General features: G+C 38.0%; 1 pseudogene; it reads right to left on the bottom strand.

Annotated features, from left to right (window-relative positions):
• Positions 1-1584: 1584 nt before the first annotated feature.
• LOC149528735 (putative UDP-glucosyl transferase 73B6) lies at positions 1585-6495 on the bottom strand (annotated as a pseudogene).
• Between the last annotated feature and the right edge of the window lie 5084 nt (positions 6496-11579).

Genomic DNA, 11579 nt, shown 5'->3' with positions numbered 1-11579 from the left:
GAAAAATGTTCTTGTGGTGATTATTGATTATGTGAAATAACAACTAAAATAATTCATTCAAGAGGTCAAATTCCCTATTAGCCTTCTTGTATAGGGAAATTTACATACATTTGAAGCTCTTTGGAATGAATTTGTATCTTACCTATTTGTCTATTTTTATATCTAGACACAAACCAAAAATATAGCCCATTTATGGTATCAAAGTTTTAGTGATATGGAAAAATCAAGTTTCGTGTGTACCTTCTTGAAAAAGTGGTTAGAGAGCTTGAATCTTGAAAGTATTTAGAGAAATTAAGAGGATCAAATATATGTATTGATGTGGTATTTATTAAAGCCTTGTTTTATCATATCATGAGGCAACTTGACATTGAATTAAACCAAACTATTTTATTAGAATCCTAAATTGTAGTTGGATGAAAATTTAGAGGTGGTGATCATTGATGCGAAAAGTAGGAGAGGAATGCTTGAACACAATGAAATTTGGTTGGGTAGGAGGACTTGTGGAAGAGGGAAACAATCAATCTAATCTAGTTGGAGCTACCAAAGTGAGCATCTTCATTATTCTTACTCCAACCTTTGTCACTTTGTACAGTAATTTTTTTCTTAAATTAACTGTATATCTCATTTCTATACTAGGTCTATCTTTCATCAATACATCTACTCGTACCATATTATATATGCAAATTTATTGATGTGTGTGTGTCCGTGTGCATGTGTCTCTCTCTCTATGTGTACTAGGTCTTTCATAAATACATTTACTCATATCATATTATATATGCAAATTTGTTGGTGTGTGTGTTTGTGTTGTGTATGTGTGTGTTTGTGATGTGTGTGTGTGTGTGTGTGTGTGTTTCCATACTAGGTCTATTTTTCATAAATACATTTATTCATACCATATTATATACGAAAATTTGTTGGTGTGTGTGTGTGTTTCCCATTTTGAGATAATCTGTAATGGTTCAACTACACAAAAGTTGAATTTGTAAATTTTATTTTTATTATATCATAATTTTATAGATACCTGGTGCCTGCAAATAATGTTTGATAAAGTTTCTAAAGCAATATGTGAGAGGAGACTAGAATCTCATATGCAAAATTCAAATTACAATTATTTTTTATCGAATTTTATTTATTCATGGCATGCTTTGACCATGTAACCTAATGAATAGACACCAATTTTGGAAATAATGATCCATAATGCACTTATACAAAAGCATCATTCATTAGTAAAAGACTAGAAGATGAATAGCATGAACTCAAAATAAGATAAAACGAACACATTTGTATGAAACAAGATTGAACAATGTAATTTTTATTTAAATTTTCTCCCCACTTTTCATTGTTTATGCTCAAAGCAAAATGTGTAGAATTGAAATAATTTCTTAAAGATAAGAACATATTTGTATAAAATAAAATAAACTTAAAAATTAGTCCTATTAAAAATCATTCACTTCAACATACTATCGAAGCATATCTTCCTATCAGATTATCATTACAATTGCAAGTGATCAATCTAAAAATTAAAAGCATATGAAACAAATTTGTCCACTGTTGCCGAAAAGCTCATACCTACATAACGGACTTCTACGCCTCAAGAAAACACGATGCCTCTAGTTCATTTGGGTGCCTAGCGAGTATCCACCTGTCATGCAGCCCACATACATAATCCACAAACCCCTGCAAGATTGCATGCGAAGAACTGCCTTTCTCAACCGCCATTTTTGCCTTTCTTCTTAATTCCCGAGCTCTTTGTCTCATCATCTTCCCATCCTCTTCCGCCAACAGCTTTACAACCGCTCTCTTCACAACATGCTCGTCCCCAACGCCGTCCATGTGCGAGCATATTTGTTCTGCAATGCCCAAATACTCTACCAGAAGCTTGTTGTTGAAAGGCTGTTCTGCAAACATAGGCCATGTAATCATGGGGACACCCAGGCTTATGCTCTCCAGCGTCGAATTCCATCCGCAGTGGCTCAGAAATGCGCCTGTGGAAGGATGGGAGAGAATCAGGAGCTGCGGCGCCCAGCCCCATATGACCATTGTTAATTATGACTAGGATACATAACCGGTATAATGTACTCTTTAAAGGGACACATGTGTTGATTAAGCAGGTTGAGACTACTTTGATACATTGTGACAATCAGAGTTGCAACAATTTGTTCGAAAATATTGTGTTGATTCTGTTGCGCATTTCTTTCCGTATTTTAAGTGAAGTTGCAGTTGTGTTATTTTTCGATATTAGCTGGGAATTTATTTTCAGCAGTTTAATAATCATTTGTGATAGGAGATTAATAATCAGTGACTGCAATAGTTTGATTTTTCACATGGTATCAGAGCATTGTTAAGGGTAGAAGAGTTTTGCCCTAGGAAAGAAATTTTGATCTCTTTAGATTTATTATTGCTTTAAACCCTTGAGATGGCTTCAGCTGGTTTGAGAGATCAAGATAGATTGGATGGTGCCTCAAATTTTGGTGTCTGGAAGGCCAGAATTTCTTTATTGTTGGAAGAGAATGGTATCAAGGATTATGCTACCAGTGGTGTACCTGTACCAACGGATGCAACACAGCTTGCAGCATATAGGAAGGACGATGCCAAAGCGAGGAGGATTATCCTTGATGGTGTCGAGGATCATATTGTTCCACATATCTCGGAGCTAGATACAACAAAGAAGATGTGGGACGCCATTCTAAATCTGTACCAGAATGCTACCACTAACAGGAAGTTGATTCTCAGAGAGAAGCTAAAGAATACCCGGATGAATTAGGGAGAAGACGTCACAAGTTACCTCATGAGGCTCAGACTTGTCAAGGATGAGTTAGCAGTTGTTGGAGATAGCCCTAGTGATGATGAGCTAGTGAGAATAGCCCTAAATGGGTTTACTAAACAATGGAGTGTCTTTGTTCAAGTTGTCAGTGGACGAGATACTTTATCGAGTTGGGATCGACTATGGACTGATTTCACTTAGGAGGAGTTTAGACTAAGTCTTGTCAATGGGGCCAACAAGAGTCAGAAAAATGAAGTGGAACACGAGAACGTTGCCCTAGCGGGTAAAGGGAAAGCAAAGAAGGGATCTAGCAAAGGATCAAATTCACAAAGTGAAAAGAAGAAGAAAGACCTTTCTAAGGTCAAGTGCTTTGGATGTCACGAGTTTGGCCACTATGTCAGTGATTTCCCAGAGAGGAAAAAGGGTAAGAAGCAGGTAGCAGCTTCAGCAAGTGCAGAAGAACTCTCCAGCAGAATGGAAGATGAGTTTGCACTCATAGCTTGTATGGTTAGCTCAACCTCACAGTGTGTTTGGTATATAGATAGTGGGGCGTCATTTCATATGACAGGAGTTAGAGAGTACTTCTCCAGTTACAAGGAGGAGGACACCAACATCCAGATTTCTATGGGAAACTTGTCCAAACTCAACCCTGTTGGGAAAGGGACTGTTCAGTTTCAGAGGGAGAATGGAAAGATAATTCCTCTTCATGATGTGTTATATGTGCCGGGCTTAGGTATGAATTTGATTTATGTATCTGTTCTTCAGGATAGGGGGTATAATGTACTCTTTAGAGGGACACGTGTTGATTAAACACAAGGATTGGAAATCACCCATAACTATTGGAGTTAGGAGTGGTCGCCTTTATAGATTGCAGTTTGATACTCCTAAGGCACTTATGAGCAACAATAATACTAGAGATCTTGGAGAGCTATGGCATAGGAGGATGGGCCATATTCATCATGGAGCACTTAGATTGCTTCGTGAGACCGTGACAGGTGTTCCGGAGGTGAGCACAGAGCATGACGATACATCTAAGGAGAAAGATGTAGATCCCACTTTATATAGACAGTTGATTGGTTCGCTTATGTATTTGGTCAACACTAGACCAGATATAGCATTTGCAGTAAACTCTCTTAGTCAGTTCATGGTTGAACCAAAGAGAATGCATTGGATAGCGGCTAAGCATGTGCTACGTTACTTGTGTGGTACAGTCGAGTATGGGATCAGATATGTTCGAGGTGAAGGTATCAGGTTGATAGGCTATATTGACACAGATTGGGAAGGAAGTACAACAGACAAAAGGAGCACTTCAGGGTGTTGTTTCAGCTTGGGATCAGGAGTTGTATCTTGGTTCAGCAGGAAGCAGAAGTCTGTGGCTCTAAGTTCAGCAGAAGCAGAATACATAGCAGCTAGCATGGCGACATGTGAAGCTATATGGCTTCGGAAGTTGTTAGTAGCCTTGTTTGGTCAGAAGGTTGAGACTACTGTGATACATTGTGACAATCAGAGTTGCATCAAGTTGTCTAAAAATCCAGTGTTTCATGATAGGTCTAAACATATAGATATCAGATATCACTTCATCAGAGATTTTGTACAAAGGGGAGTTGTTCGACTACAATACATACCTACAGATGAGCAGGTAGCAGACATTCTGACGAAGGCTTTGGGAAAGGCCAAATTTATCTTCTTCAGAGATAAGATGGGTGTCATGCAGAACAACTTCCTCGCTAAGAGGGAGTGTTAATTATTGTTAGTTGGACAGCTGTTATTTCTGACCCGGAAATAGCAGCACTATTTATGGGTAGCTTGGACAGCTGTTCGTCCTTATCTATGAATAGCGGTTGTATTTATGGGTGGTTTGGACAGCTGTTTGTCCACTTGCCAAAAATTAGTAAATGGTTATTATTTACTAATTTTAGTGATTCCTTTTGGACACCTTGCAACCAATTCTATTATTGGCTATTGAGTTGTCTTAATCTCAGCCGTTGGTTAGATTTAATCTCGGTCGTTGGTTTACCAACAGGAGTAGTATAGAAAGGGGTCATTGGGTCATTTGGACAGTAAGCTTTGCAAGGTTAGCAAGGAAGCTTTTGGAGAAGCAGTTTGCAGTGTTAGCAAACAGTCTTGCAGTGCTAGCAAGGAAGCTTTGGAGAAGCAGTTTGCAATGTTAGCAAACAGTCTTGCAGGAAGCTTTGGATGTGAAGAAGCTTTTGTGAAGCAGTTTGCAGTGTTAGCAAACAGTCTTGCAGTGTTAGCAAGGGCACAAGGAAGAAGCGTTTTGGAGAAGGAGTTTGCAGTGTTAGCAAACAGTCTTGCAGTGTTAGCAAGGGCGCAGTGTTAGCGCAGGGATAGCAGTGAGAAATATCAGCGGGAGAAATTAGGAGGTTGTCGGAGTTCTGCCAGTGTGAGGCGAGGAATTTTGTATCTCTTGATTTGCTGAAGTTTAATATAATTTCTCATCTGTAGAACTGGTTTTCCCTTAGGGGTTTTTCCAGGGACAATTTGTCCGAAAATATTGTGTTGATTCTGTTGCGCATTTCTTTCCGTATTTTAAGTGAAGTTGCAGTTGTGTTATTTTTCGATATTAGCTGAGAATTTATTTTCAGCAGTTTAATAATCATTTGTGATAGGAGATTAATAATCAATGACTGCAATAGTTTGATTTTTCACAACCATCCCTCTATCCTTTGTCCGCTCCTCGAACCCCTCTGTGATGGCTATTACAGGAAGGCGCTTGAGAGCCCATATGAACGCCTGCTCGCTCGCTTCCAGCCCCTTCGCGAGTGCCTCTGTCTGCTGTTTGTTCAGAGACAAAAGGCTCCCAAAGCACACAAATACTACTGAATTTGGCCTTCGGTCGTCCAACCACTGCAAGCACTCCGCCTCACTTATAGCCCCAACCTTTCCTCGGCTGCCACAGGTAGTGCGTTCGACTCCCTCTGCGTCGAAAATCCTCTTGGGAAGCAAAGGACCAATGCTCCAAATAGGTCTCTTTGTCAAGCTCTTGATGTGATCAATCCCCAGTGGCTCCAACTCACAAAACGTATTGAAAATCATCCCACTTCCTTCCAAACTGCAATTGATCTCTTCTGAGACGAAACTCCGCATGGGATTCATTTCCGTGTCGCGCAAATCGAATGGCAGGTCGGATTTACGCAGCTTGACATCGAACAAGAGGTCGGGAACCTGGAAATACTCGTCGTCTCCTTCGACATTCTTGTGCGGTTTGTGCTAGTGCAACGAGTGTAAAACAGAAATACCAAACGCTCCCGATGTCTGAAAAACTACTGTGGGAAGCCCAAATTTAGCGCCGGATCTGTAAACCCAGGAAGTAAACATGTCGCTAATTAAACAAACGGGAGGAGACGCGGTGAAATTGTCCTTCTGATCCCCTGCAATTTTAATCTCCTGCTCCAGCCATTGCTCAAATTGTCCGCCTAGCTTGTAGAACGACATCATGAAAATTCCGGCCACATGCAGAGGAATACTCTCGGAGCTATCGATTCCAGGAGGCAGGCCTTCGATAGGAGGCATGGGAATGATCGCCTGGTCCACCTGAGGCTGCAGTCGTGCAATGATACCGGTGTGGTAACGTAGGAAACAACTAGCCCCTGGGAGGCCAGAAGCTTAGTGAGCTCGAGGAAAGGAATAAGATGGCCCTGCCCAACGAAGGGAACGACTGCCACATGAGCCTTGCTGCTCTTCTCACCGCCATTCTCTTCCTTTCCCATCTTAATATTCAACAAACACCTCCCTCAGCCAGACTATGGCTTCTGCCTCCCATGGGAACCAAGTTATAGCTAACGAAAATAAAAATCCTGCGAATGCAATAATGGATTCATCTCAGCCACATACAACATATGGAATTGCGGCAAGTGCCCATGAGAGCCATTATTAATCTGTGAAAAATACACAGAGAAAATAACACAGCAGAATATGCAGGAAATGAGCGCTGCTAAACTCCAGGCCCAGCCAGTCTATTTATAGCTGAATGTACAGAGTATTCTAGAGAAGAGTTTGGTAATGTTTTTAATGAGAGTAGTTGGCAGTTGGAGGGATGGCCGCACATGCCTTCTGAAAGCATCTTGGTCGGTGCTGACCATGCCTTGCGTTGGAATTGATTTACGTTGACATCCCCCCTAAATTAATTACAATAGCTATACTAAATATCTAATATCTAAATATCCCCCCATAATCTACATATGATGGGTCCTGACCTAAGGCCTTGTTAGGTACCCATTTACAATCTGTTATTTCCTAAATACAATGGTTGGAATTCATAAGAATCCCCCCTGAATGACAACCATGAGACAATTATGTCACTGCTCTTAAGCCCAAAAGATGTCGAAGAGATACAAACTTGGCTTCACTTAAAGCTTTGGTGAATAAATCAGCAATCTGGTCCTCTGTCTTGCAATATTGAAGATGAATCACTTGTTGTTGGAGGAGATGCCTGATATAATGATGATAAACTTCAATATCTTTGGTGCGAGCATGGAACACAGAATTCTTAGACAATGATATGGCACTTTGATTGTCACAAAGATGCAGAGAAGGCCCTGCATGATGTTGCTTAAGAACTGATAGAATAGCTCGTAGCCAAGTGATTTCTTTTGCTACTTCGTTTGCCGCAGTATATTCAGCTTCTGTAGTGGATAGAGCTATGGTAGATTGCTTTTTAGTGCACCAAAAAATGGGACCTACACCAAGATAAACAACATAACCTGTAGTGGACTTACGATCATCCATGCATCCTACCCAATCAGAATCTGAATAGCCAATAAGGGAAATATCTCCATGAAATGAATAATAGATGCCCATCGTTAAAGTCCCTTTCACATATCTTAGTATTCTTTTAGCGGCTATCCAATGTGGGACTTTAGGTGAGCTCAAAAATTTGAAAACCACACTAACTGCAAAAGAAACATTAAGACGAGTGTGTGTTAAATATACAAGACTACCAACCAATTGCCTATATAAGGTAGGATCAACATCTTCACCTTGCATGTCCTTGCTTAATTTCAACTCCGGAGTAATTGGAGTAGATACACTTTTACAATCTATCATTTGAAACCTCTTCAATATGTCTAGGGCATACTTAGTTTGAGAAAGATAAAATCCATCATCCTTTTGCCATACTTGTATACCAAGAAAATAGTGTAGAAAACCAAGATCTGTCATCTCAAATGTATTTTGCAAGCTTAACTTTATGTTACTAATTTTATCCATGCTATGTCCTATGATAATAAGATCATCAACATAAAGCACAATGATTATGATATCACCACTAGCAAATTCCTTCACATACAAATTTGGATCATTTGGACTATTATGGAAGCTTTGAATTTGAAAATATTCATCAATTTTAGCATACCAAGCCCTTGGAGCCTGTTTGAGACCATATAAAGACTTCCTTAATTTGCAAACCAAATGTTCTTTCCCTTGTATTTGAAATCCTTGTGGCTGAGTCATATAAATCTCTTCATCAATTTCACCATTCAAAAATGCATTTTTAACATCCATTTGTTGTAGAGGCCACTTAAAATGAGCTGCTAATGCTATAATAACTCTAACAGTACTAATCTTTGCTACTGGGGCAAAAGTTTCTGTGTAATCAATCCCTTCTTTTTGTGAATACCCTTTGGCTACTAGTCTTGCTTTATGTTTTTCAATACTCCCATCTGACTTGAACTTGGTCTTATATACCCACTTATTGTTAACCATATTCTTACCTTTTGGCAACTCTACCAATTCCCAAGTGTTGTTTTTTATCAATGAATCATACTCATTTTTCATAGCTTCTTCCCATTCATGTTTTTCTTTGGCCTCTTCATATGTTTGAGGATCATTATTCTTCATTATGGTGGTCATCAAAGCATAATTAATTTGATGAGTCCTTTCATAAATTTCTTGAATACTCTTGGTCTTCAGAGAAGGACTAGATTTTTCATCCATGTCAAAGGGTTCCTTAGAACTTTCACCAGTTTCAAAATCATTAGGATCTTCATGATTCTTAATGGCCATATGTGGAATAGGAGTGGATATTGGCATATCGTCAAACCCTTCATTAAACTTGACATCCCTACTTGTAAACACATCTTCCACACTAGGATCATATAACCTATATCCTTTCCTTTGGTCATCATACCCCACAAAGATGCACTTAATGCTTTTCTTATCAAATTTCTTTTCTCTAATCTCATCTGGCACATGGGCATAGGCTTCACATCCAAACACTCTAAAATACTTAACATTAGGTTTTCTTCCACTCCAAGCTTCTTCAGGAGTAATGTTTTGCAAAACATTTGTGGGAGATCTATTCAAAACATGAGATGCAGTATTAATAGCTTCAGCCCATAGAAACAAAGGAAGATTCTTAGATTGTAGCATACAACGTGCCATTTCCACTAAAATCCTATTCTTCCTTTTAGCAATACCATTTTGTTAAGGAGTATATATATTAGTCATCTCTCTTTTGATCCCATGATGATCACAAAATGATTTGAACCTATTGTTTACATATTCTCCACCATTGTCAGTTCTAATTCTCTTGATCTTATTTCCACTTTCATTTTCCACAAGAGCTTTAAATATTTTAAATTTGTCAAACACTTCATCCTTTTGTTTCAAGAAATAAACCCAAATTTTTCTTGAAAAATCATCAATAAATGTCAAGATATACCTAGCTCCTCCCTTTGATGTTGGATTCATAGGACCACACAAATCACTATGGATAAGTTCTAGACTTTTCTTTGCTCTCCATCTAGACCTCTCAAAAGTGTCTCTATGTTGTTTACCAACCATGCATCCTTCACACACATTTGTATTTAATTTTATCCAAGGTAATCCATTAACCATATTCATCTTTGAAAGCATAGCCAAACTTTGATAATTTAAATGACCATACCTTTGATGCCATAACTCACTTAAGGATGATCTTGTAGTGATATAAGCCTTCGTAGCAACACTAGCTTGAAATTTATATAATCCATCATTCTCAACTCCTCTAGCAACTATTTTGTATCCATCATTAATATTCTTGATTAAACACTTATCTGAATAAAACTCCACCTTATATCCATGTTGAGTTATTTGACTCACTGATAGAAGATTTTTAGCCAACCTAGGTACAAAATTCACATTAGTTATCTCTAAATTTTTACCATCATTACCTTTCATTGAAATTGTACCTATTCCTTCTATGTCATGTGAACTATCATCACCAAGAAATATTTTTGCACCTCTTGTCGCTTCTAAAGAGCTAAAAATATTTTTGTTGTGGGTTAGATGTTGGCTAGCTCCTGAATCAATATACCATGCATTACTTGAATCACCTTGAGCAGCCAAAGAAGCTATCATTATATGATGATCACCCTCTTCTTGAACAAAATTTGATTGCCTTCTTTGATCAAATCTCTTTTGCCATTTCTTAAAACATTGATCACTTTTATGCCCTTCTTTTCCACACTTGAAACATTTGATAGGATTTACTCCTTCTTTCATTTTCAAATGAGTTAATTGCCTCTTAATATCCATTGCTTTTAACTTACTTGTTCTTTCATACATTGTTTGTAAAGTTTCCCATATTGCCTTTGTTGTTTTTAAACCTTGAACATGAGGCCTAATCCCTGGACTAATTTTTCACAAAAGTGTAGCACGTGCATTCATATCCTTTTTATTCCATTTATTAAGTTTATCTTGATCCTTAGGTTCTTCTTCTATGACTAGTTCCCATAAATCTTTCATTTTTAAAATTAACTCCATCTCACATTTCCAATTAGCATAATTTGAACCATCCAATTTTTCACTAACCACAAGATTAGACATCTCACCAGCCATAGTTAGATTTCAATCAAATACCAAAAGACCACCCTTGATATTGGCCTTCTTATGAACTAATCAAACAAGGACTTTTAAATAAAAATCTTTATCAAATTTGTCTTTTCCACACAAAGTTACCCACTTTCTATTCTTATCAATCTCTTCACGATAAATCTTTAATAACACTTCTTAATCACATACATCCACACACCTTGAAGCATACATAATTTGTATCTTCCAAAAGATGCGTTCACTTCTCAATCATACAAACATATCTAAACAAACAAAGGATTAGTGCATCTTCTAAATCACAAGAGCATTCAACACTTCAACTGTACTTGAAAAATCACAGTAAGATAGATAACCATAATAATATAAATGGCACCCAATTCTATCCCACACAGCAACTTAATCCTTCAATATTTCAAATAACTCTTCATCAACACCACTACCATGAACAAACTTACTCAGTCTCTTTGAAATAACCAAACGGTCATTAACAACTTCAGATTTAAAGAGACATTCGATAGTTCATTGCTTATTTCGGCGGCACAATAGAATAGAGAAAGCTCTATATTAAAACAATAAGCATTACAGCCCCACACAACACTATACTCTTTTATCTTTCAATACATACCTCTTAGAAATTCAAATGTACTCTTTGACCAACAATAATTTCTGCTCCTCCAGGAATGGCTGCAACAGATCTGCTTTCTTTAGCACATTATCTTTCTTCTCTTAGACAATGCCAATGCCAACAGTTCAAAGAAACACTTCAACTCCAACAGCAGCTTGTAGATTGTAACAGCAATCTCCTTCAGTTCACATAGCAAAACAAAACATTCACCAATCATTAATCATGGCTCTGATACCATAAAAAACACACAGAGAAAATAACACAGCAGAATATGCAGGAAATAAGCGCTGCTAAACTCCAGGCCCAGCCAGTCTATTTATAGCTGAATGTACAGAGTATTCTAGAGAAGAGTTTGGT

Source organism: Cupressus sempervirens, chromosome 11, assembly GCF_028749045.1.
Source record: "Cupressus sempervirens isolate cs-2001-9-10 chromosome 11, ASM2874904v1, whole genome shotgun sequence".
In the NCBI taxonomy this organism is placed as follows: domain Eukaryota; kingdom Viridiplantae; phylum Streptophyta; class Pinopsida; order Cupressales; family Cupressaceae; genus Cupressus; species Cupressus sempervirens.
The sequence above is the reverse complement of the archived record's forward strand: the minus strand, read 5'-3'. Positions and strand labels throughout refer to the sequence as shown.